This window comes from Anomaloglossus baeobatrachus, unplaced genomic scaffold, assembly GCF_048569485.1.
Source record: "Anomaloglossus baeobatrachus isolate aAnoBae1 unplaced genomic scaffold, aAnoBae1.hap1 Scaffold_452, whole genome shotgun sequence".
In the NCBI taxonomy this organism is placed as follows: domain Eukaryota; kingdom Metazoa; phylum Chordata; class Amphibia; order Anura; family Aromobatidae; genus Anomaloglossus; species Anomaloglossus baeobatrachus.
In genome coordinates this window covers 68,030-91,430 of record NW_027443859.1, presented here as the reverse complement: position 1 = coordinate 91,430, position 23,401 = coordinate 68,030, and the positions used below count along the sequence as shown (strand labels likewise).

The window sequence follows — 23,401 nt, the reverse complement described above, 5'->3', positions numbered from 1 at the left end:
TAAAGGATCTTTATAAATACTTTTTCTAAAGATCTCTTTATCTATGTTAGTGTATACAGGGACAGTTAGGTATGGATTAGAAATATGGACACTGCGGGGTCATGTGCACTGAGCCGAAATCCAGTGTCGGACGCGATGGCAGCGGAGGGTTGAGTGAGATCATCCTGTGATCCTGCGCATTCATTAGCATGAGAGCACGCCTACAGGGGCCCACAGGGACGTGCTAACATGCTAATGGGGCCGACTAGTCAGGGGAACTAACGCCCAGGGGACTAGTCCCCTCACTCATTAGCATATCAGAAAGGATCTTTAGAAATACTTTTTCTAAAGCTCGCTTTATCTACTGTATGCTAGTGTATACAGGGACGGTTAGGCAGGGATTAGCAATATACACCCAGAACTGCTCATGGTCTTGGATGCATATTGCACCTGGCAGGTTTAGTGAGCAGTAAGTAGAGTTTGAGCTGCAGGTGACATAATGGGGGTTTTTATTTGTGTCACAACAAAATTGAATGGGAGGGTCGTGAGAAATATTACAGAAAACCAGTTTCCTTTTATTTGTCAATATAAGGACTGGAGCTTATTCTCCGCTCCTCCGCCTCCCGGCAGCGCTGACCTCACACTGAAGCGACAGCTGCAGAGACTCGGGGACAGCACTTGACGGAACACGCTATTCTGTATTTGTCACCACCCATTGGCTGATAGCTGATGGCCCCGCCTACATGTATACAGCTATCAGCGCTGTGATTGGCTCCTGCTGTCTCTGCTCATGTCAGGATAGCGTGATGTAGGATCTGGCGGCGCGGTGTTGTCTGGAAAATGTAGTCCTTTACCGTATCTCGGGCTTTGGATTGAGAGGTTTTAAGAACTACAAGTCCTAGAATCCTCTGGGTCTTAATGCGTTACCACTTTGGGTTTTAAGGGATGGAGCGGTAGACAGTAACCAGGTGCAGAACAGAGAAATGAGCGAGGGGACGTGAGTATTAGGGAACTGTCCCTGCAATCACCGGAGAAGCAGCCTGGTGACGATCCAACATAACCTTGCGTAATGTCAGGTTTAGGTTCTTCATAGCCCTGAGCTGGTTTTATTGTATTCTAGTCAAATCTGAGTATAAAGGGGAATTGCTATTTATGCAGTTGTCCAGTATTTCTGACACTATTATTTGCGGTTATTCTTAAAAGACTATCCCAATCTCCAAGATCTTATACCAATATGTTGTAGGTGTAATAATAATAATAATAATAATAATAATAATAGCAAATATCTCCAATTAGAAATGCAATATAGTTCTCCTGATATAGCCATGTCACTTACCTCATTTGCAGGGCATTGCAGCTTAGGTATCCATGGTTACGAAGACTCATATAGTGATAGTAAGTTGCAAGTGGTCATAACTATGGATACCTAAGCTGCAATGCCCTGCACATGAGGTAAGAGACATAGATAATCAGGAGAACTATACTACATTTCTAATTGGAGGTATTTGCTAATATTGTTATTATTACATCTACTACATATTAGGGCAGGATCTTGGAGATGGGAATACCCCTTTAATGGTAATAATTAAAATTAAACTTAGAAAGTCATTTTGCAATTTTTTTTTCCCCCAGGTGTCTGCGCAGAAGGGGGGGTCCTTACAAGAGCGATCCAGCCACAGACCTCACCCGCTGGCGCCTGTCCTGTACGGAGGGCAGACAGTGTTGGCGCTATGTGGAGGGAGACGACCGTCCACAATCCGCCCTGGAGGTGCACTCGCTGGGGCTGGACACGGTACCTAACACTTATTCACATGCAGCCTGTATTATTTTTCTAAGGAGTTTAGATAAGAAAAGATCCAGTATTGAAAACCTTATAAATAATGATACTTTTGTATAAGAAAGTGAAACACTCCCTTTAACTGCAGGAGAGCAGCACTAGGGGTTCTCCACATTTGAGGACACGTTTTTAATTTTATTTTTTGTGTACTTACATTTAGGACTAAAAATCATTTTTGCAATTGGAGTACATAATAAATCTGCATGATTTCTCTTTTTACCCGGAACCTTAAACTTTGTTGTGGTTTGTGGTCATAAATCATTAAAATATAAGCAAAGAAGTAAAATCCATAAAGTGGACATATATTAGAAAAAAAATCATACATAAAAAATCACCAGATTTCAATATCAAAGGGAAGTCTTCCTAAAGTCTATGATGCCTAATGCAGACACAATGGAGCAAATATAGAAAGGCAAAATTGCATGAAATTAGGTTTTTCAGTGCTACGCGCAGAAAATCGCAGAAAATTAAAAAAATAAATCTCAAGGAATTTACCTTTCAAATTGTTCAATATATAGTATGATGTAAAACAAAAACTGTGCCCAGCCTTCATCCAATAACATAACCTTTGCATTGCTGGCTTAAAAATGAGTTAATAGCAATGTGTGACGCCGCAGGAGCGACGAACAACCAGCGGCATGCACCACCAACAATATTATGAAAACAAGCGATGTGTCAACGATCAACGATTTTTGACGTTTTTGCGATCGTTGATTGTTGCTCCTTGGTGTCACACGCTGCGATGTCGCTATCGGCGCCGGCTGTGCGTCACTAAAGACATGACCGCGACGATATATCGGTAGCGATGTCGCAGCATGTAAAGCACCCTTAATGCTGTATTCACACATCCGTTATCCCTCGGACAGTGCACTGACCCGTAGCGTTTTATTGATCCATATACGTCGGTATAAGCTGACCATCAATAACGCGGCTTTTACTTTCTCGTGCAGAGTGAATTTTTAAAAGACTTACCCAAGGCGAATACGGCCCAGGATGGAGCAGAAAATGGACTAACATTTTATTCTGCCTTACAAGCGGAGGATGGCCATTGGGCTGGGGATTATGGCGGCCCACTGTTCTTGATGCCAGGTGAGACTTGTCAGTGATACATGACCACCATCACTACATCTGACTCTCGTCTACTTTACTTGCTGTAAATCTGTGATACTCTTTAGGTCTGCTGATTGTATGCCACGTGACACAGACGCCCCTCCCTGACGCTACCAAGAAGGAGATGGTGCGGTACCTGCGATCTGTGCAGCTGCCTGATGGCGGATGGGGCCTGTGAGTATATGACTGACTGCACATACATAAGAGTGTGTGGACGTGCTGCGCACATTCAAGTCTTTGTACTCAGGATATGGCTGTGTAGCACCCAGGGATATGGGGTACTTGGTTCCGGGCGATGTCTCTCTTGGGGGATGTCACTGTGGTGGCTGTTGCCCGCTTCCGTGCCCTTTTTGTAATGGGGATATATTTACAAGGGATTAAATTAGTGTTCACACGTGACCCCACTTGCGGTGTTGTGGCTATATGGATGGAGCCGCCGCTGCAGAATGTCACTACTGGGGCTGGTGTTATTTGCAGCTTGGATAGTAGACCCTCCGCAAGCAGGATCGGGCCCCAGAGGATGGGTGATGTGATAGGTGTTAGAAAAAGGGAGTCCACACTAAGGTTTAGTGCAACTGGTTTTTGTCCTTTGACAATACAGACAATCTGTGGTGGCCCTTGACAAAGGACACGAAACGCACGTCGGGCCTAGACCGTGGACATTTTTTGATTGCGGCATTCTGTGCCTTGTATGTACTGATGCACCCTGCATATTATATTAGTGTTACTTTTACCTTTGATCCTTTGAGATATTGACTTATATATGGGTCTGATAGATCCTCGCAGGAACTCATGGTTGATATTTTATATATGGTAGCATTCTGATTTTTGAACATAGCCAGAGTGGGGGTATATCCGATAACGTTACCCGCTTGGGATGTATATTGTGTCCCACTCTGACTGTTTTCAATTCATATACTGATGTCCCGATACCCACCCCTGTGGAGTTTTCCATCTCTTCTTGTAATTGTCTCCCATGCCCCACTGTGACCCAAAGTTTGTGTCACAGATTTGGTGTATACCATTTTTTTAATAGTTTGTATTTTGTACATCCTTAATAAAATTGTGTTTGACAATATTTACTCTTTCATGTGTTTTTGGACACATAGTTTTTTGGTTTCACTCACGGCAGGTTGGTAATAACTGGTTGCCCGAGGCCGGCTGGTTTCGCCTCCCTTCGTTCCAGTGCCAGTTTGGTGATTTGGTACCTTCTTCCCCTGCACCTGTCTCTGGTAAATGGGTCCCCGTGGCGTAGAGGAACTGGGGGGTTCCCGTTCGGTGGTTTGTCCATTTCTGTCCGCCTGACGGTAGCATGAACCCTGTGGGGATGTAGTCTCTGGTCCTGTCTCCGGCTCTCCCTTTGCTACTGAGTCTTTGGATTCATTGCATCATTTGTCCAACTCTTGAACCAACATTCCGCAGGAATAACACCTAATGATTGCAGAAACCACAGAAAAACACTTGGGATGGTGCATAACCTCAGTAAAATTCTTTTATTTTATTCATTTCCAAATATAAAAAATCCATTTACAAAAATGCACATATGTATATAACTGGGTCCAATTCCTAATCACACTGGACTAGCTCCAATACCGCTCTAATAGGTTGCAGACAGCTGCATAGACTAATAATGGCTTATAGTAAGCCTCCACTAAAATCCTGATATATTTCCTTTATATCCGGTAATCTCTCCCTTATAACGGGCTCCCTGTGAGTGCATCACCCAGAGCCTGCAGCAGCGCTATGCGTCTGGGGATTCCAGGCAAGATCCGGTCACTCTGAATAACAATAATAGTAATAAAGTGGAGCGCAGCTGAAACTAACCTGTATGGAGTTACTGGCGGTTGTGCCGTCCTTGGTCCCTGAGTCTTTGGATTCGTAGGGTTAGCCAGGTCCTTCATGGTCCCCTCGCTGTGCAGGTGTTAACAGGCCAGCTTCGAGCTCTTTCCTGTCCTAGGGTCCTGTACCCCGTCAGTGCGTAGTTCCTGGGAGTACTCCACCGTACTCCATCGGCAACCACCTCTTCTGGGTACCAGGTCACCGTTAATCCGCGTCAGACCGTCACTTCACTTCCACCTTCACACACCACAGTGACCCGACTACAAACTCTCTCTGAGTGCACTGTCTCACTGCAGTTTCTCTTCTGACTACTGTCTTCCTGTCTGCTCTGTCCTCAGTCTGCCCCTCCCACCTGGTCAACTAGTGGACTGGCGTGGCTCCACCTATAGGCGGCCATCCGTTGACAAATAACACTCAGATCAAAAATACAGACTTCTGGATGAGCTCTGTGTGTATGATTGCACGTGAAATACCCTATAGCGGGCTTTACACACTACGATATCGTTAATGAATTATCGTCGGGGTCACAGTGTTTGTGACGCACATCCGGCGTCATTAACGAGATCGTAGCGTGTAACACTTATGTGCGACCTAAAACGATTGCAAAAGCGGCAAAAATCGTTTGCTGCGGAGAGGTCGTCCTAAAACAAAAAATCATTTACCTCTCATTAGCGATGTTGGTCCTCGTTCCTGCGGCAGCACACATCGCTGTGTGTGACACCGCAGGAGCGAGGAACATCTCCTTACCTGCCTCCACCAGCAATGCAGAAGGAAGGAGGTGGGCAGGATGTTTACGTCCCGCTCATCTCCGCCCCTCCTCTTCTATTGGATGCCTGCCGTGTGATGTCTCTGTGACGCCGCACGACTCGCTCCCTTAGGAAGGAGGCGGGTCGCCAGCCAGAGCGATGTCGCAGGGCAGGTAAGTACGTATGACGGGGTTAAGCGAGGTTGTGCGCGACGGGCAGCGATTTGCCCGTGTCGCACAACCGACGGGGGCGGGTACAATCGCTTGCGATCTCGCTAGCGAGATCGCAGTATGTAAAGCCCGCTTATAGGTTTATCTCGTTGGAGTATGAGAGCACAAGCCAAAGGTCAGTTGATAAGTATGAAATGTATTTTTTCTGTTGACTTTGTAGTTACAATGAATTTATTAACCCCTGAAAGGGAACCTGTCACCAGATTTGTCCCCTATAAGCTGCGGCCACCACCACTGAGCTCTTATATACAGCATTCCAGAATACTGTATATAAGAGCCCAGGCCACTCTGTAAAATGTAAAAAAGACCTTTATTATAATCACCTGCGGGGAGATTGGGTCCAATGGGAGTCACTGGTCTCGGGTCCAGTGCTTCCTCTATCCTGTGCAGTCGTCGTCCTTCTTCCTAGCTCCATGTGGATGACACCGATGGATGTCGCTCGTAGAACGTAAAAAACACTTTTATAGTACTCACCTGCAGGGCAGTTCGGTCCAGTAGGTGTCGCTGCTCTCCGATCCAGCTCCTACTCTTTGCAGTGATCTCCGTCCTCCTTCTACCCAGCCCAGTATGGATGACGCATCTACGTCATCCACACAGGCCAACACTGCAGTTCAGCGCAGGCACCCTTTGATCTGCCCTACTGAGGGCAGATCACAGTACTGGAAAGCGCAGGAGCGAGAAAAGGTTACAGACCGCCCGTGCATGCGCACTACAATACTTTGATCTGCTTTGCGCAGGGCAAATCAAAGTGCGCATGCGCAGGACCACAATGCGAGGGACGAGTTAATATTTTGACTAACATCATTGACTTAACCATATGACTGAAAAGTGGGAGAAAAAACCCCTCAATGTAGTGAAATGGCGGGTGGAAAAAAAGCCATTACTTTTTGGGCTTTTCTTTTTACTGCATTCAGTGTGCAGTATAAACCTACAGCATGATTCTTCCGAGTTGTTTTTATTTTTGTTTGTTTGGATCAAAAGAAAAATCATAATTTGTTTTAAATATTCATATATTTGGTTTGCGTTGCTATCCTCTAACACCCATAACTTTATTTCTTCATCGTTCCTTATGGGAGACCCAAACCATGGGGTGTATAGCTTATGCCTCCGGAGGACACACAAAGTACTACACTAAAAAGTGTAGCTCCTCCCTCCGAGCCTATACACCCCCTGGATGACAGAATCCAACCAGTTTAATGCTTTGTGTGCAGGAGGTCACACACACACATGCATCCTCTTTTGATTTTTGATTTTTATTTAAAGATTTGGAAGAAAAGCGGGTCCACCGGACTCCCGGCATGTCCCTTCTCACCCCACTGTGTCGGCGGTGCTGTTAAGGTTGACCTTAAGGCTGGAGCCTTCCATGCCGCGCTCCTTCACCATCCCTACGGGCTCTGGCTTGAAGTGGGAGCCTTCACGGTTCTCACTGCTCTGCAGGAGACCGGTCTCCATCCACAGCCCTTTTCAGGCCCCTGTTGGACGGAGCGCTCACCCCCCCCCAGGGACCTGGCTCTGCGTCTCAAAAGCTAAGTATTGAGACGGTATTCAGGGGTCCCTTCTGCATTTTATTGTGGGGAGAGTGTGTTATTTGGGCAATGCTGCTTCATAAGTCCCTTTACTGTGATTTCCGGCCGGTTCTCTGTTTTTTTCCTGAGAACCGCGCCGAGGGTGCCTGATCGTCGGCCGCATGGATAAATTTAGGCCCCGGCTTCGGCTGCGGCCTAGTTTCGTTTCTCTGCCCCTGCATGTCAGTCATGCAGGGGGGCAGTGCAGCGCCACCCACCGGCCGTTCAGCACAGGGGAGGACACTCCTCTCTGAGGAGATGATTCCCTCCCCTGTATTTCTCCTTAGCCCTCCGGTTCCCGCTCTTGGATTAACCCCCACCCCCCCTCCTCACTCCAGCACCATTTTCTCAGCGTTTTTACACTGGTTGGCGCTGGCTGCTGCAGCACTGCAGAAGGAGTGAATTATCTGTCTGGGGATCCAAGCTGGGAATCCGGAGGGCACACAAAACGGTCTGGTAAGCCACAACCTCTGGTTGTGGACTTTTTATGCACTCTCTGGTGGCTTTCTGAAGGAGTGAATTCTCTACTACAGAACATCCTCCTCAGCAGCATGTCTCACACCAGGAGCAAGGCTGCAAGGCTGCACTCTATATGCATTGCATGTAAGCTCATACTGCCCGAACCGAGCACAGACCCACACTGTGATGCCTGCTCTAATGTGGTGGTGCCTCAGCCTGGAGTCTCCCCAGGGGTCCCTCCGGCTGCTCCAGCCCCGGTGGCTGAACCCCCGGCTTGGGTAGCATCTTTTTCTAAGGCTATTTCCCAGTCCTTTGCCGACTCCATGGGACAGTTGTCCCGGACGCTGCTGAGCATGCATCAGCCCCCTTCTCAGGGTGCCTCTGCTGCTCCGACTCGCTCTACAGAGCTCACAGAGTCTGTTTCCTCTGATCCCAGACCCCGTCCTCCTAAACGGAGACGCAGGGACTCTTCTCCTTCCTCGTCCCACGGCTCTGATTCACGGGCCGAATGGCAAGGCGAGGAGGATGCCCTTACTGTGGGCTCAGACGCTACGTCTATGTACCCCATTGATACCGAAGGTGATGCAGATGTTAGCGATTTGATTGCGTCCATTAACTCCGTACTGGACCTTAATCCACCAGTGTCTGATGAACAAGCTTCTTTGGTAGAAAAACACCAGTTTACCTCACCTAAGAGAGCAAGGAGTACGTTTTTTAACCACTCCAGTTTTCAGGCCACTGTGACCAAACCCAGGGCCTGTCCTGACAAACGCTTTCCTAAGCGTACTTCTGATGACCGTTTTCCTTTTCCACCAGAGGTGGTCAAGGAATGGGCTCAGTCACCAAAGGTAGATCCTCCGGTGTCTAGAATCTCAGCCCGGACAGTTGTGTCTGTGGCGGATGGCACCTCTCTTAAGGACTCCACTGACCGCCAGGTTGACCTTCTGGCCAAATCTGTATATGAAGCGGCAGGGGCCTCTTTCTCCCCGTCTTTTGCAGCAGTGTGGGCCCTTCAGGCCATCTCTGCTTCCCTGGCGGAGATGCACTCCCTTACCAGGGACTCTATGCCCGAAATGGTGGCCTTAACTTCCCAAGCCTCGGCTTTTTCGTCCTATGCCATGTCTGCCATTTTGGAGGCGTCTCACCGCACAGCGGTAGCCTCAGCTAATTCCCTCGCGATCCGCAGGATCTTGTGGCTTCGTGAGTGGAAAGCAGACGCTGCTTCCAAGAAGTTTCTAGCCGGGCTCCCTTTTTCTGGGACCCGACTGTTCGGTGAACAACTGGATGAAATCATTAAGGAAGCTACTGGCGGGAAGAGTACTTCCTTGCCACAAACTAAGGCCAGGAAACCTGTCCAGGGCAGGAACCAGTCGAGGTTTCGGTCCTTTCGTTCCTCAAACTGGTCCTCCTCTAAGCCCTCAGCCTCGTCCACTAACTCGGCTAAGGATCGAAAACCCAACTGGCGCTCGAAGCCTCGTCCCCAGAAGAACGGAGGAGCCGCTGCCACCAAGGCAGCCTCCTCTTGACTATCGGGCCGCGCCAGCAGCGTCCTTAGTCGGTGGCAGGCTCTCCCACTTTGGCGACGTGTGGTTTCAACACGTCTCCGACCAATGGGTGCGGGATATCATCTCCCACGGCTACAGGATAGAATTTTCTTCCAGCCCGCCAAACAGATTTTTTCTGTCCACTCCCCCCTGCTCCAAGGCCGCCGCCTTCTCTCAGGCCGTGGCTTCCTTGCAGGCCAACGGAGTAATTGTACCGGTTCCCGCTCGGGAACGGTTCAGAGGTTTCTACTCAAACCTCTTCCTAGTCCCCAAAAAGGACGGTTCCTTCCGGCCCATCCTGGATCTCAAGCTTCTCAACAAGCATGTTCAGGTGCGGCACTTTCGCATGGAATCTCTGCGATCGGTCATTGCCTCAATGACCCAGGGAGACTTTCTTGCATCCATCGACATCAAAGATGCCTATTTGCATGTGCCAATTGCAGTTTCACACCAGCGTTGGCTCCGTTTTGCAATCGGGGAGGACCACTTCCAATTCGTGGCTCTCCCCTTCGGGCTAGCCACGGCACCTCGAGTATTCACCAAGGTCATGGCAACAGTGGTTGCGGTTCTGCACCTCCAGGGGTTGGCAGTGATTCCGTACCTGGACGACCTTCTAGTCAAGGCGTCCTCGAGTGCAGAATGTCAGCGGAGTGTCTCGCTCACTCTTGCCACGCTTGTCCAGTTCGGGTGGCTTGTCAATCTGCCAAAGTCCACTCTGGTCCCGACCCAGAAACTCACGTACTGTCACGGCCGGGCGGTCGGGCAGACCCAGGAGGTGGATCCACTGGACCGAACTCTCTGAGATGGTGGTAGGGAGTCCGGCAGCTGAAGCACTGATGGGCAGCAGAACAGTCCGTGCAAGTGAAGGCAGCGGAGGAGTCCCAGGGACCACGGAGTCACAGAAGGTGGTCTTGGTGACGTAGCTCAGGTTCGGAGGCCGAGGTGATATCAGGCGGGGTCCGGAACCTCTGGAGCAAGATGACGGGTCACCGCAGGGATCCGGGATGGTACGGACTGTCAGATGGCAGACGGACAGCGTGCGGGGATCAGGACACGGCAGACTGGATGGCGAGGCAGGTACGGCTCTACAAAGACAGATAGGTGAGTACAGGCACATAAACACCAAGAGACCTGACTCCTAGCTCAGGGAACACGAAGATCAGGCCCCGCCCCCTTGGACAATGACCCCCTATATACCCTGTACCTGTGCAACCTCATTTCCTGTTAATGGACGCTGGCCCTTTAAGAAAGGGTCAGTGACCGCGCGCGCGCCCTAATGCGCATGCGCGCCGCCCGGGTGCCAGAAGCCAGGGAAGGAGGCTGCGAGGAGGACGCAGGGGAGCCGGCCAGGTCCAGGGAAGCTGTCGGGCGCCGGGATCGGGGGCCCGGAGCCCTGGGACGGACGGAATCCGGTGACTGGGGAGCGGAGAGCGTGGCAGGTGAGCCGGGGAACGGGGGTGAGGACCCGGGGAGCGTGACAGTACCCCCCCCCCCACGCCCCCCTCCCCGCAACCGGGACATGAAGGCACGGATCAAAGGAGTGCCCACGTTCTCCCTGGGCTCCCAGGACCTATCCTCAGGACCATACCCTTCCCAGTCCACCAGGAAGAACTGTCGACCTCGTACGGTCTTCATGGCCACGATATCCCTTACCGCATAGATGTCATCATCGGCAATAGGAGGAGGGGCCGGACTGGCAGCAGCGGAGAAGGGACCAAGGACAACCGGCTTGAGCAGAGAGACGTGGAAGGAGTTGGGTATCCTCATCGTGGCCGGGAGCTGTAGCTTGTAGGATACCTCATTGATCTTGCTGAGGACCTTAAACGGCCCGATGTAGCGAGGACCCAGCTTGTAGGAAGGTATCTTCAATCGGATGTACTGGGAAGCAAGCCAGACCAGGTCACCAGGAGAGAAACACGGAGGATCCAGACGTCTCTTGTCAGCGTGTTTCTTCATCCGCTGGGAAGCGCGCCCAAGGGACGCCTTGACAGAGTCCCAAATGGTAGCAAAGTCACGAACTGCAGTATCAGCAGCCGGGACATCCGATGAAGGGGATATAGGCAATGGGACGGCGGGCTGGAGTCCGTAAACAACATGGAAGGGAGATTCGGAGGATGACTCACTGACGTGGTGGTTATGGGAGAATTCAGCCCAAGGCAGAAGCGAGGACCAGTCGTCGTGATGGGCGTTGACATAGTGACGTAGGTATGAGGTCACGATTTGATTGACCCTCTCCACTTGGCCGTTAGACTGAGGATGGTAAGAAGAAGAAAAGTCCAGAGTCACTCCCAGATGTTTGCATAGAGCCCTCCAGAAGCGGGAGGTGAACTGAGTTCCTCTGTCGGACACTATGTGGGATGGAAAGCCATGCAAGCGGAAGATGTGATATATATATAGGCTTCCGCGAGTTCCTGAGCAGAGGGCAGTCCGGCCATAGGAACGAAGTGGGCCATTTTGGAGAATCGATCAACCACGACCCATATGACTGTGTGCCCGGAGGATAATGGCAAGTCCGTAATAAAGTCCATTGCTATGTGTTGCCACGGGACTGAGGGTATCGGTAAAGGCAGAAGACGGCCATGGGGCAAGTGTTTGGGCGTCTTGTTCCTGGCACAGGAGGAGCAGGCAGAGACAAAAGCAGCGACGTCCGTGCGAAGGGATGGCCACCAGTAATGGCGTACAATCGCACCCCATGTTCTCTTCTGACCAGCATGCCCGGCTGTTTTTGAGGCATGACCCCAGTGTAACACTTTTTGCCTGTCGGTATCGGAGACATAGGTCTTCCCGGGCGGTATCTGGGCTAGGGTGACAGGGGCCACCGGAATGATGTTGCTAGGACAGATGATGGGTTGGGTAGTCTCTTCCTCCTGCTCCATGGGCATGAAAGACCTGGACAAGGCATCAGCGCGTACATTCTTGTCCGCGGGTCGGAAGTGAAGCTGAAAGTCGAACCTGGCAAAGAATAAGGACCACCTGGCTTGCCGTGGGTTCAGTCGCTGAGCGGACCGCAGGTATTCTAGGTTCTTGTGGTCCGTGTAGATGATCACGGGATACACTGCACCTTCCAGGAGGTAGCGCCATTCCTCCAGTGCCAGTTTGACTGCCAAGAGCTCTCGGTCCCCGATGGTATAGTTGCGTTCAGGCGCTGAGAAGCCCTTGGAGAAGAATCCGCAAGTCACCATCTTCCCGGAGGAGGACTTCTGCATGAGCACTGCTCCGGCTCCTGAGGAGGAGGCATCCACCTCCAAGGTGAACTGGCGGTTTAACTCCGGACGGTGAAGTACAGGCGAGGAAGCAAAAGCCCGCTTCAAAGAGCCAAACGCGGCGTCGGCCGCAGGCGACCAGTCCTTTGGATTTGCCTCTTTCTTAGTCAAAGCGGAAAGTGGAGCAGTCAGAGCAGAGAAGTGAGGGACGAATTGGCGGTAGTAGTTGGCGAATCCCAGGAAGCGTTGGATTGCCTTCAGTCCAGAAGGGGGAGGCCAGTTGAGAATGGCGGAGACCTTCTTGGGATCCATCTGCAGTCCAGTCTCAGAGATGATGTACCCCAGAAAGGGGAGAGAAGACTGCTCAAAGACACACTTCTCATACTTTGCGTACAGACGGTTCTCTCTCAGTCTTCGTAGAACCAGCTGTACGTGCTCTCTGTGGGTTGGGAGGTCCGGAGAGAAGACAAGGATGTCATCTAGATATACTACCACACAGGTGTAGAGGAGGTCTCGGAACACGTCGTTCACCAGTTCTTGGAAGACGGCAGGAGCGTTACACAGGCCGAAGGGCATCACGCAGTACTCATAATGTCCATCGCGCGTATTAAACGCGGTCTTCCATTCGTCACCAGAGCGGATGCGCACCAGATTGTAAGCACCCCGAAGATCCAGCTTGGTGAACAGACGAGCTCCTCTAAGCCGGTCAAACAATTCGGGGATGAGCGGCAGAGGGTACTTGTTCTTAACAGTGATCTGATTCAGACCCCGGTAGTCGATGCAGGGACGTAAATCGCCCTCTTTTTTCTTGACAAAGAAGAAACCTGCTCCAGCAGGAGAGGAGGATCTCCGAATGAATCCCCTAGCCAGGCTCTCTGAGATGTAAGTAGACATAGCCCTTGTTTCGGCTGGAGATAAAGGATATATCCGTCCTCGTGGTGGCGTTGTTCCAGGGAGCAGGTCGATGGCACAATCGTAGGGGCGATGTGGCGGCAGTACCTCGGATTCTTTTTTATCAAAGACATCAGCAAAGGACCAATAAGCCGAGGGCAGCCCCGGTAGGTTCTCAGGAACCGGAGGTCGTCGGATGGGTTGTGTGGATTTTAGGCATCTCTCATGACACGAAGCACCCCAGCGGGTGATTTCGCCAGTGCCCCAGCTGACTGATGGTTCGTGAGTCCGTAACCATGGAAGGCCCAGCAGGATCTGATGGGACATGTGCGGAAGGACGTATAAGGCGATGTTCTCGGTGTGAAGAGCACCGATACGCAGTTCAACCGGCCTGGTGGTCCAGGAGATGGTGTCAGAAAGGGGTCTCCCATCCACAGAGGCAATCACCAGGGGCTTGCTGAGTGGGATAACAGGCACCTGGTATTTGTCCACGGTGGCTTGCTGGATGAAATTGCCTGCTGCCCCGGAATCAAGATAGGCCTCAGCCGTGAACCGCGTCTCTCCCGTTGTCACTTGCACGGTCCATGTGACCGGATCAGAGAGAGTCCCAGCACCTAGGGTGGCCTCTCCTACCAACCCTAGGCTTTGGAGTTTCCCGGCCTTTCCGGACAGGAACGGAGGAGGTGTGTGCCCTCACCGCAGTAAAAGCAGAGACCCTTGGCAAGCCGCTCTGCTCTACGTTGTGCAGACTGACGCACTCGGTCAATCTGCATGGGCTCGTGGACGGAACTCCCAGCTGTTGATGACTGAGGTACGGAGGGCTTCTGAGGAGGAGATGAATGCCGTAACGGGCGTCTCTCACGAGATAGCTCTTTGGAGCGCTCCTGAAAACGTATGTCCACACGAGTTGCTAGGGCAATCAGGGCATCTAGGGTGGAGGGCACGTCCCGACCCGCCAACTCATCCTTGATGCGACTCGAGAGTCCCTCCCAGAAGGCGGCTGTTAGGGCCTCATTATTCCACCCGAGTTCTGAAGCCAAAGTGCGAAAACGGATGGCGTATTGGCCCACCGTCAGTGTTCCTTGACGTAGGCGGAGGAGTGATGAAGCAGAGGCAGAAGCGCGTCCCGGCTCGTCAAAGGTGCTGCGGAATGCCTGCAGGAACTGTTGAAGATCCTTGGTCATGGGGTCCTCCTTCTCCCACAAGGGGTTCATCCACGCCAGCGCCTCGCCCTCTAGGTGGGACATTATAAAGGCGACCTTGGCTTGGTCGGAGGCGAACAGATGTGGCAGCTGCGTGAAATGAAGGGAACATTGATTTATGAAGCCCCTGCAGGTCTTGGGATCTCCAGCATAACGAGGAGGTGACGCCAAACGGAGTCGGGAAGCATCTGACGAGGTTGCCACTGGTGCGGGGGCCATGGCTTGCCTGGCGGGGGACCTGGGTGCCGCAGGCGTCATTGATGCTTGTAATGTGTACAGGCGGGTGTCCACGGAGGTCATGAATTGCAGCATGCGGGTCTGGACTTCATGCTGACGCTGGAGTTCCTCTTGCAGGACCGATAGTGCTGCAGCGGGATCCATGGCCTGATCTTACTGTCACGGCCGGGCGGTCGGGCAGACCCAGGAGGTGGATCCACTGGACCGAACTCTCTGAGATGGTGGTAGGGAGTCCGGCAGCTGAAGCACTGATGGGCAGCAGAACAGTCCGTGCAAGTGAAGGCAGCGGAGGAGTCCCAGGGACCACGGAGTCACAGAAGGTGGTCTTGGTGACGTAGCTCAGGTTCGGAGGCCGAGGTGATATCAGGCGGGGTCCGGAACCTCTGGAGCAAGATGACGGGTCACCGCAGGGATCCGGGATGGTACGGACTGTCAGATGGCAGACGGACAGCGTGCGGGGATCAGGACACGGCAGACTGGATGGCGAGGCAGGTACGGCTCTACAAAGACAGATAGGTGAGTACAGGCACATAAACACCAAGAGACCTGACTCCTAGCTCAGGGAACACGAAGATCAGGCCCCGCCCCCTTGGACAATGACCCCCTATATACCCTGTACCTGTGCAACCTCATTTCCTGTTAATGGACGCTGGCCCTTTAAGAAAGGGTCAGTGACCGCGCGCGCGCCCTAATGCGCATGCGCGCCGCCCGGGTGCCAGAAGCCAGGGAAGGAGGCTGCGAGGAGGACGCAGGGGAGCCGGCCAGGTCCAGGGAAGCTGTCGGGCGCCGGGATCGGGGGCCCGGAGCCCTGGGACGGACGGAATCCGGTGACTGGGAAGCGGAGAGCGTGGCAGGTGAGCCGGGGAACGGGGGTGAGGACCCGGGGAGCGTGACACGTACCTTGGGATGCAATTCGAGACTCTGCCGGCACTTGTCAAGCTGCCCTTAGTCAAACAGCAGTCCCTTCTGGGGGCGGTGCGCTCTCTCCTGAGGCCCCGCCGTTATTCCCTCAGGCGCCTGATGCAGGTGCTGGGTCAAATGGTAGCCTCCATGGAGGCGGTTCCCTTTGCCCAGTTCCATCTGCGTCCCCTGCAGCTGGACATTCTCCTCTGTTGGGACAAGCGGACCGCTTCCTTGCACAGGCTAGTGGCTCTGTCGCCTCAGACCAGGAGCTCTCTTCAGTGGTGGCTTCGGCCCCTCTCTCTGTCTCAGGGACGCTCCTTCCTGACCCCGTCCTGGGTGATCCTCACCACGGATGCCAGTCTGTCCGGCTGGGGAGCAGTCTTTCTCCACCACCGAGCACAGGGCACTTGGACTCCGTCCGAATCAGCCCTCTCGATCAATGTGCTGGAGATCAGAGCTGTGCTCTTAGCTCATGAAGCCTTTCACCACCTGTTGGCGGGCAAGCACATTCGAGTCCAGTCAGACAACGCGACAGCGGTTGCCTACATCAATCACCAGGGCGGGACTCGCAGCCGCCTGGCAATGTTGGAGGTCCAACGTATCCTTCAGTGGACGGAGGACTCCAAGTCCACCATATCCGCAGTCCACATCCCAGGCGTAGAAAACTGGGAGGCAGATTATCTCAGCCGTCAAACCGTGGACAGCGGCGAGTGGGCCCTGCATCCGACGGTGTTCCGGTCAATCTGCCGCAAGTGGGGCACTCCGGAAGTCGATCTCATGGCATCCCGGCACAACAACAAGGTCCCGGTTTACGTGGCTCGTTCCCACGATCCTCAGGCCTTGGCAGCGGACGCGCTGGTTCAGGATTGGTCCCAGTTCCGTCTAGCCTACGTGTTTCCTCCCCTAGCTCTCTTGCCCAGAGTACTGCGCAAGATCAGGATGGAGGGCCGTCGGGTCATAATCATTGCTCCAGACTGGCCCAGACGAGCTTGGTACCCAGACCTGCTCCGTCTGTCCGTGGAACTGCCGTGGCATCTCCCAGACCGCCCAGACCTTCTCTCACAAGGTCCGTTTTTCCGCCAGAATTCTGCGGCCCTCAGATTGACGGCGTGGCTCTTGAGTCCTGGATCCTGACGGCTTCAGGCATTCCTTCCGAGGTCATCTCTACTATGACTCAGGCTAGCAAGTCTTCCTCGGCCAGGATTTACCACAGGACTTGGAGAATTTTCCTGTCCTGGTGTCGTTCATCCGGCCATGCTCCTTGGCCTTTTTCCTTGCCGACCATCCTGTCCTTTCTGCAGTCTGGTCTGCAGCTAGGACTATCTCTCAATTCCCTCAAGGGACAGGTCTCGGCTCTTTCAGTGTTGTTCCAGCGGCGTATCGCTCGGCTGGCTCAGGTGCGCACCTTCATGCAGGGCGCATCTCACATCATTCCTCCTTATCGGAGGCCCTTGGATCCCTGGGACCTTAATCTGGTCCTCACGGCCTTACAGAAACCCCCCTTTGAGCCTCTTAGGGAGGTTCCCTTGTTTCGACTTTCCCAGAAAGTGGTTTTTCTGGTGGCCATAACCTCTCTCAGGAGAGTCTCTGATTTGGCTGCGCTCTCTTTGGAGTCACCCTTTTTGGTTTTTCCCCAAGACAAGGTGGTTCTCCGTCCGACGCCGGATTTTCTCCCTAAGGTGGTGTCTCCTTTCCACCTTAACCAGGACATTTCATTGCCTTCCCTTTGTCCGGCCCCTGTGCATCGCTTCGAGAAAGCGTTACATACTTTAGATTTGGTGCGGGCGCTCCGGATCTATGTGTCTCGCACCGCTGCTCTTAGGCGGTGCACTTCTCTTTTTGTCCTGACCGCAGGTCAGCGCAAGGGGCTCTCGGCTTCCAAACCGACCCTAGCTCGTTGGATTAGGTCGGCCATATCCGATGCCTACCAATGTGCTCAGGTGCCTCCCCCGCCGGGGATTAAAGCGCACTCGACCAGAGCTGTCGGTGCCTCTTGGGCTTTCAGGCACCAGGCTACGGCTCAGCAGGTCTGTCAGGCTGCCACTTGGTCCAGTCTGCATACCTTTTCAAAGCACTACCAAGTGCATGCTCATGCTTCGGCAGATGCGAGCTTGGGCAGACGCATCCTTCAGGCGGCTGTCGCCCATTTGTGAAGTTAGGTTTTACCTACTTCTCAGTTATCTGTTTATTCCCACCCATGGACTGCTTTGAGACGTCCCATGGTTTGGGTCTCCCATAAGGAACGATGAAGAAAAAGAGAATTTTGTTTACTTACCGTAAATTCTTTTTCTTATAGTTCCGACATGGGAGACCCTGCACCCTCCCTGTTGCCTGTTGGCAGTTCTTGTTCCGTGTGTTTTCACCGGCTGTTGTTGTAGACAGAGGTTCCGGTTATTCCGGGTGTTACTCTATTTCTACTTATGGGTGGATGTCCTCCTTCAGCTTTTGCACTAAACTGGTTGGATTCTGTCATCCAGGGGGTGTATAGGCTCGGAGGGAGGAGCTACACTTTTTAGTGTAGTACTTTGTGTGTCCTCCGGAGGCATAAGCTATACACCCCATGGTTTGGGTCTCCCATGTCGGAACTATAAGAAAAAGAATTTACAGTACGTAAACAAAATTCTCTTTTTTTTCATCGGAAAAGCGGTGTGAGGGCTTGTTTTTGTTTTCTTATTTATTGGGGTACATACCTAATTTTGATTTCCTTTTATTACATTTTTATCCTGACCCAAAAATGGAAATTATGCAACTATAGGGACCTGCAGATATATCCCGTTGGGTGGCGATATGGGTGTGCATTGGCTACGGAACCGTTTGAATGCCATCAGCGATTGAACGCGATATCTAAATTGTTAAACAGCAGCGATTGAAGAAAGTGCTGGCTGTATAACACAGCCGCCATCTTCCCTGTAAGGAGGAATCTCATACATTTTCTATGCTGACGTGCATTCTAGTACTTAGATACTTTTCTTTATCGTTCCTATGGGAGACCCAGACATTGGGTGTATAGCTTCTGCCTCCGGAGGACACACAAAGTACTACACTCAAAAGTGTAGCTCCTCCCTCTGAGCTTATACACCCTCTGGAGGACGAGATCTAACCAGTTCATTGCTTTGTGTTCAGGAGGCATACATCCACACATGCATTCTCATCTGACTTTTCATTTTTGGAAAGAGCTGGAAGAAAAGCGGGTCCAATTCTGGACCCCCAGCATGTCCCTTCTCACCCCACTGTGTCGGCGGTGTTGTTAAGGTTGATTCCAAGGCTGGAGCCTTACATGCCGCACTCCTTCACCATCCCTCGGGCTCTGGCTTGAAGTGGGAGCCAGCACGGTTCTCCATGCTTTGCAGGAAACCGGTCTCCATCCGCAGCCCTTCAGGATCCTGCTGGACCGGAGCACTCATCCCCAGGGACCTGGAACCCTGCGTCTCAAGCAAGCTAAGTACCTGAGACGTTTATATTCTGGGGTCCCTGTACTTTATTATGGTGGGAGAGTGTGCTGTGTAACTTTTCTGACATTTCCAGACGGTTCTCTGGCTGTCGCCTGAGAACCGCGCCGATGGTGCCTGCGCGCCGGCCGCATCGCTCAAATTTAGGCCCCGGGTTCGCCGGAGGCCTACTTTCGATTTCACTGCCCTCGCATGTCAATCATGCAGAGGGACAGTGCGGCTCCGCCCAGCGGCCGTTCGGCACAGGGGAGGGACACTCCTCACTGAGTACATGTCCCCTCCCCTGTAAGTCTCCTTGGCCCTCCAGTTCCCGCTGTCAGAGCAGGTCCCGTCCCCTCTCCTCGCTCCGGCGCCATTTTATCAGCGGTTTTCTCTGTGATCAGCGCTGGCTGCAGCATGCCTGCTAAGCTGCTTGGGGGTCCGGGCTGTGGGATCTGGAGGGCACACAAACAGTCTGGTAAGCCACAACCTCCGGTTGTGGACCTTCTTATATACTCTCTATGGGTCATTCTGGCTCAGAGCCCCCACTCCAGCAGCATGTCTCACACAAGGAGCAAGGCTGCAAGGCTGTACTCAGTATGCACTGCATGTAAGCTCGTGCTGCCTGAACCGAGCATATATCCACATTGTGATGCCTGCTCTAACCTGACAATGCCTCAGCCTGGAATCGCACCCCCAGTGGTCCCTCCGGCTGCTCCGGCTCCGGTGGCTGAACCCCCGGCTTGGGTAGAATCCTTCTCTAGGTCAATCTCCCAGTCTTTTCCCCGACTCCATGGGACAGCTGTCCTGGGCTTTGCTGAACATGCATCAGCCCCCTTCTCAGGGCGCCTCTGCTGCTAGGGCTCTCTCAGCGGAGCTCACAGAGGATTCCTCATCTGGTCCCAGACCCCGTCCTCCTAAAAAGAGACGCAGGGCTCCCTCTCCTTCCTCGTCCCGCGGCCCTGTTTCAGGAGCTGACTCGCAGGACGAGGAGGATGCCTTTACAGGGGGCTCGGAGGCTACCTCCATGTGCCCCATTGATCTGTCCGAAAGTGACTCCGATGTTAGTGATTTGATTGCGTCCATTAATTCGGTACTGAACCTCAATCCGCCAGTCTCAGAGGAGCAACCCTCTCTGGCAGAAAAGCACCAGTTTACCTTGCCTAAGAGGACAAAGAGTGTGTTCTTTAACCACTCCAGTTTTCAGGCCGCTGTGTCCAAGCCCAGGGCCTGTCCTGACAAACGCTTCCCAAAGCGTGGTTCTGATGACCGTTTTCCTTTTCCACCTGAGGTGGTCAAGGAGTGGGCTCATTCACCAAAAGGTAGACCCCCCGGTGTCTACACTCTCAGCCCGGACTGTTGTATCAGTGGCTGATGGTACCTCTCTTAAGGATTCCACTGACCGCCAGGTTGACCTTCTGGCCAAATCTGTATTTGAAGCGGCAGGGGCCTCGTTCTCGCCGACTTTTGCAGCAGTGTGGGCTGTCAAAGCCATCTCTGCTTCTCTAGAGGAGATCCATTGCCTCGCCAGGGAATCTATGCCCGAAATGGTTACCTTAACTTCCCAAGCTTCGGCTTTTTCATCCTATGCCATGTCTGCCATGCTGGAGGCTTCTCACCGCACGGCGGTGGCTTCGGCTAATTCCCTCGCTAGCCGCAGGATCTTGTGGCTTCGAGAGTGGAAGGCAGATGCTTCTTCAAAGAAGTACCTTGCTGGGCTCCCTTTTGCTGGGTCCAGGCTATTCGGTGAACAACTGGATGAAATTATTAAGGAAGCTACTGGCGGGAAGAGTACTTCCATGCCACAAACCAAACCCAGGAAACCTGTCCAGGGTAGGAATCAGTCGAGGTTTCGTTCCTTTCGTTCCTCCAACTGGTCAACCTCTAAGCCCTCGGCCTCGTCCACTAACTCAGCCAAGGACCAAAAATCCAGCTGGCGCACAAAAGCGCGTCCACAAAAGACCGCAGGAGCTGCTGCCACTAAGGCAGCCTCCTCTTGACTATCTGTCCGTGCCAGCAACGTCCTTAGTCGGTGGCAGGCTCTGCCACTTTGGCGACGCGTGGTTTCAACACGTCTCTGATCAGTGGGTGCGGGATATCATCTCCCACGGCTACAGGATAGAATTCTCTTCTAGCCCGCCAAACAGATTTTTTCTGTCAACTCCCCCCTGCTCCAAGGCCGCCGCCTTCTCATAGGCCGTGGCATCCTTGCAGGCCAACAGAGTAATTGTACCGGTTCCCGCCCGGGAACGGTTCAGAGGTTTCTATTCAAATCTCTTCCTAGTCCCCAAAAAGGACGGTTCCTTCCGGCCCATCCTGGATCTCAAGCTTCTCAACAAGCATGTTCAGGTGCGGCATTTTCGCACAGAGTCTCTGCGGTCAGTCATTGCCTCAATGACCCAAGGAGATTTCCTGGCATCCATCGAAGAGATGCCTATCTACATGTGCCAATTGCAGTTTCACACCAGCGTTGGCTACGTTTTGCAATCGGAGAGGAACATTTCCAATTCGTGGCTCTCCCCTTCGGGTTAGCCACGGCCCCTCGGGTATTCACCAAGGTCATGGCAGCAGTGGTTGCGGTTCTGCACCTCCAGGGGTTGGCAGTGATTCCTTACCTGGATGACCGTCTAGTCAAGGCTTCATCCAGCGCAGACTGTCAGCGGAGTGTCTCTCTCACTCTCGCCACTCTAGCCCAATTCGGGTTGCTGGTCAATCTGCTCAAATCCACTCTGACTCCGACCCAGACGTACCTAGGGATGCAGTTCGAGACTCTGCCGGCACTTGTGAAGCTGCCCTTAGTCAAACAGCAGTCCCTCCAACTGGCGGTGCGCTCTCTGCTGAGGTCCCACCGTTATTCCATCAGGCACCTGATGCAGGTGCTGGGTCAGATGGTGGCGTCAATGGAGGCGGTTCCCTTTGCCCAGTTCCATCTGCGTCCTCTACAGCTGGACATTCTAGCTGTTGGGACAAGCGGCCTTCCTCCTTGCACAGGCTAGTGGCTTTGTCGCCACAGACCAGGAGCTCCATTCAGTGGTGGCTTCGGCCCCTCTCTCTGTCTCAGGGGCGCTCCTTCCTGGCCCGTCCTGGGTGATCCTCACCACGGATGCCAGTCTATCCGGCTGGGGAGCGGTATGTCTCCACCACCGAGCGCAGGGCACTTGGACTCCGTCCGAGTCAGCCCTCTCGATCAATGTGCTGGAAACCAGAGCTGTGTTTCTAGCTCTCCTAGCCTTTCACCACCTGTTGGCGGGCAAGCACATCCGAGTCCAGTCAGACAACGCGACAGCGGTTACCTACATCAATCACCAAGGCAGGACACGCAGCCGCCTGGCAATGTTTGAGGTTCAACGCATCCTTCAATGGACGGAGGACTCCAAGTCCACCATATCCGCAGTCCACATCCCAGGCGTGGAAAACTGGGAAGCAGATTATCTCAGCCGTCAAACCGTGGACAGTGGCGAGTGGTCCCTGCATCCGGCAGTGTTTCAGTCTCTGCCGCAAGTGGGGCACTCCGGAAGTGGACCTAATGGCATCCCGTCACAACAACAAGGTTCCGGTTTACGTGGCTCGCTCCCACGATCCTCAGGCCTTTGCAGCGGACGCTCTGGTTCAAGACTGGTCCCAGTTTCGTCTGTCCTACGTGTTTCCCCCTCTAGCTCTCTTGCCCAGAGTCCTGCGCAAGATCAGAATGGAGGGCCATCGAGTCATCCTCATTGCCCCGGACTGGCCCAGGCGAGCTTGGTATCCAGACCTGCTCCATCTGTCCGTAGAGGTGCCGTGGCATCTTCCGGACCGTCCAGACCTTCTCTCACAAGGTCCGTTTTTTCCGCCAGAATTCTGCGGCTCTCAGATTGACGGCGTGGCTCTTGAGTCCTGGATCTTGACGACTTCTGGTATCCCCCCTGAAGTCATCTCCACTATGACTCGGGCCCGTAAGTCTTCCTCTGCCAAGATCTATCACAGGACTTGGAAGATTTTCCTGTCCTGGTGTCGCTCTTCCGGGCATTCTCCTTTGCCTTTTTCCTTGCCGACCCTTCTGTCTTCTCTACAGTCCGGTCTGCAGCTTGGACTGTCCCTCAACTCTCTCAAGGGACAAGTCTCAGCTTTGTCAGTGCTGTTCCAGCGGTGTATCGCCCGGCTGGCTCAGGTCCGCACCTTCATGCAAGGTGCGTCTCACATCATTCCGCCTTACCGGCGGCCCTTGGATCCCTGGGACCTCAATTTGGTT

At 52.9% G+C, this 23,401-nt stretch overlaps 1 pseudogene; it reads left to right on the top strand.

Annotated features, from left to right (window-relative positions):
- Positions 1-914: 914 nt before the first annotated feature.
- Positions 915-23,401, top strand: part of LOC142280474 (lanosterol synthase-like) — a 29,285-nt pseudogene continuing 6,798 nt past the window's right edge.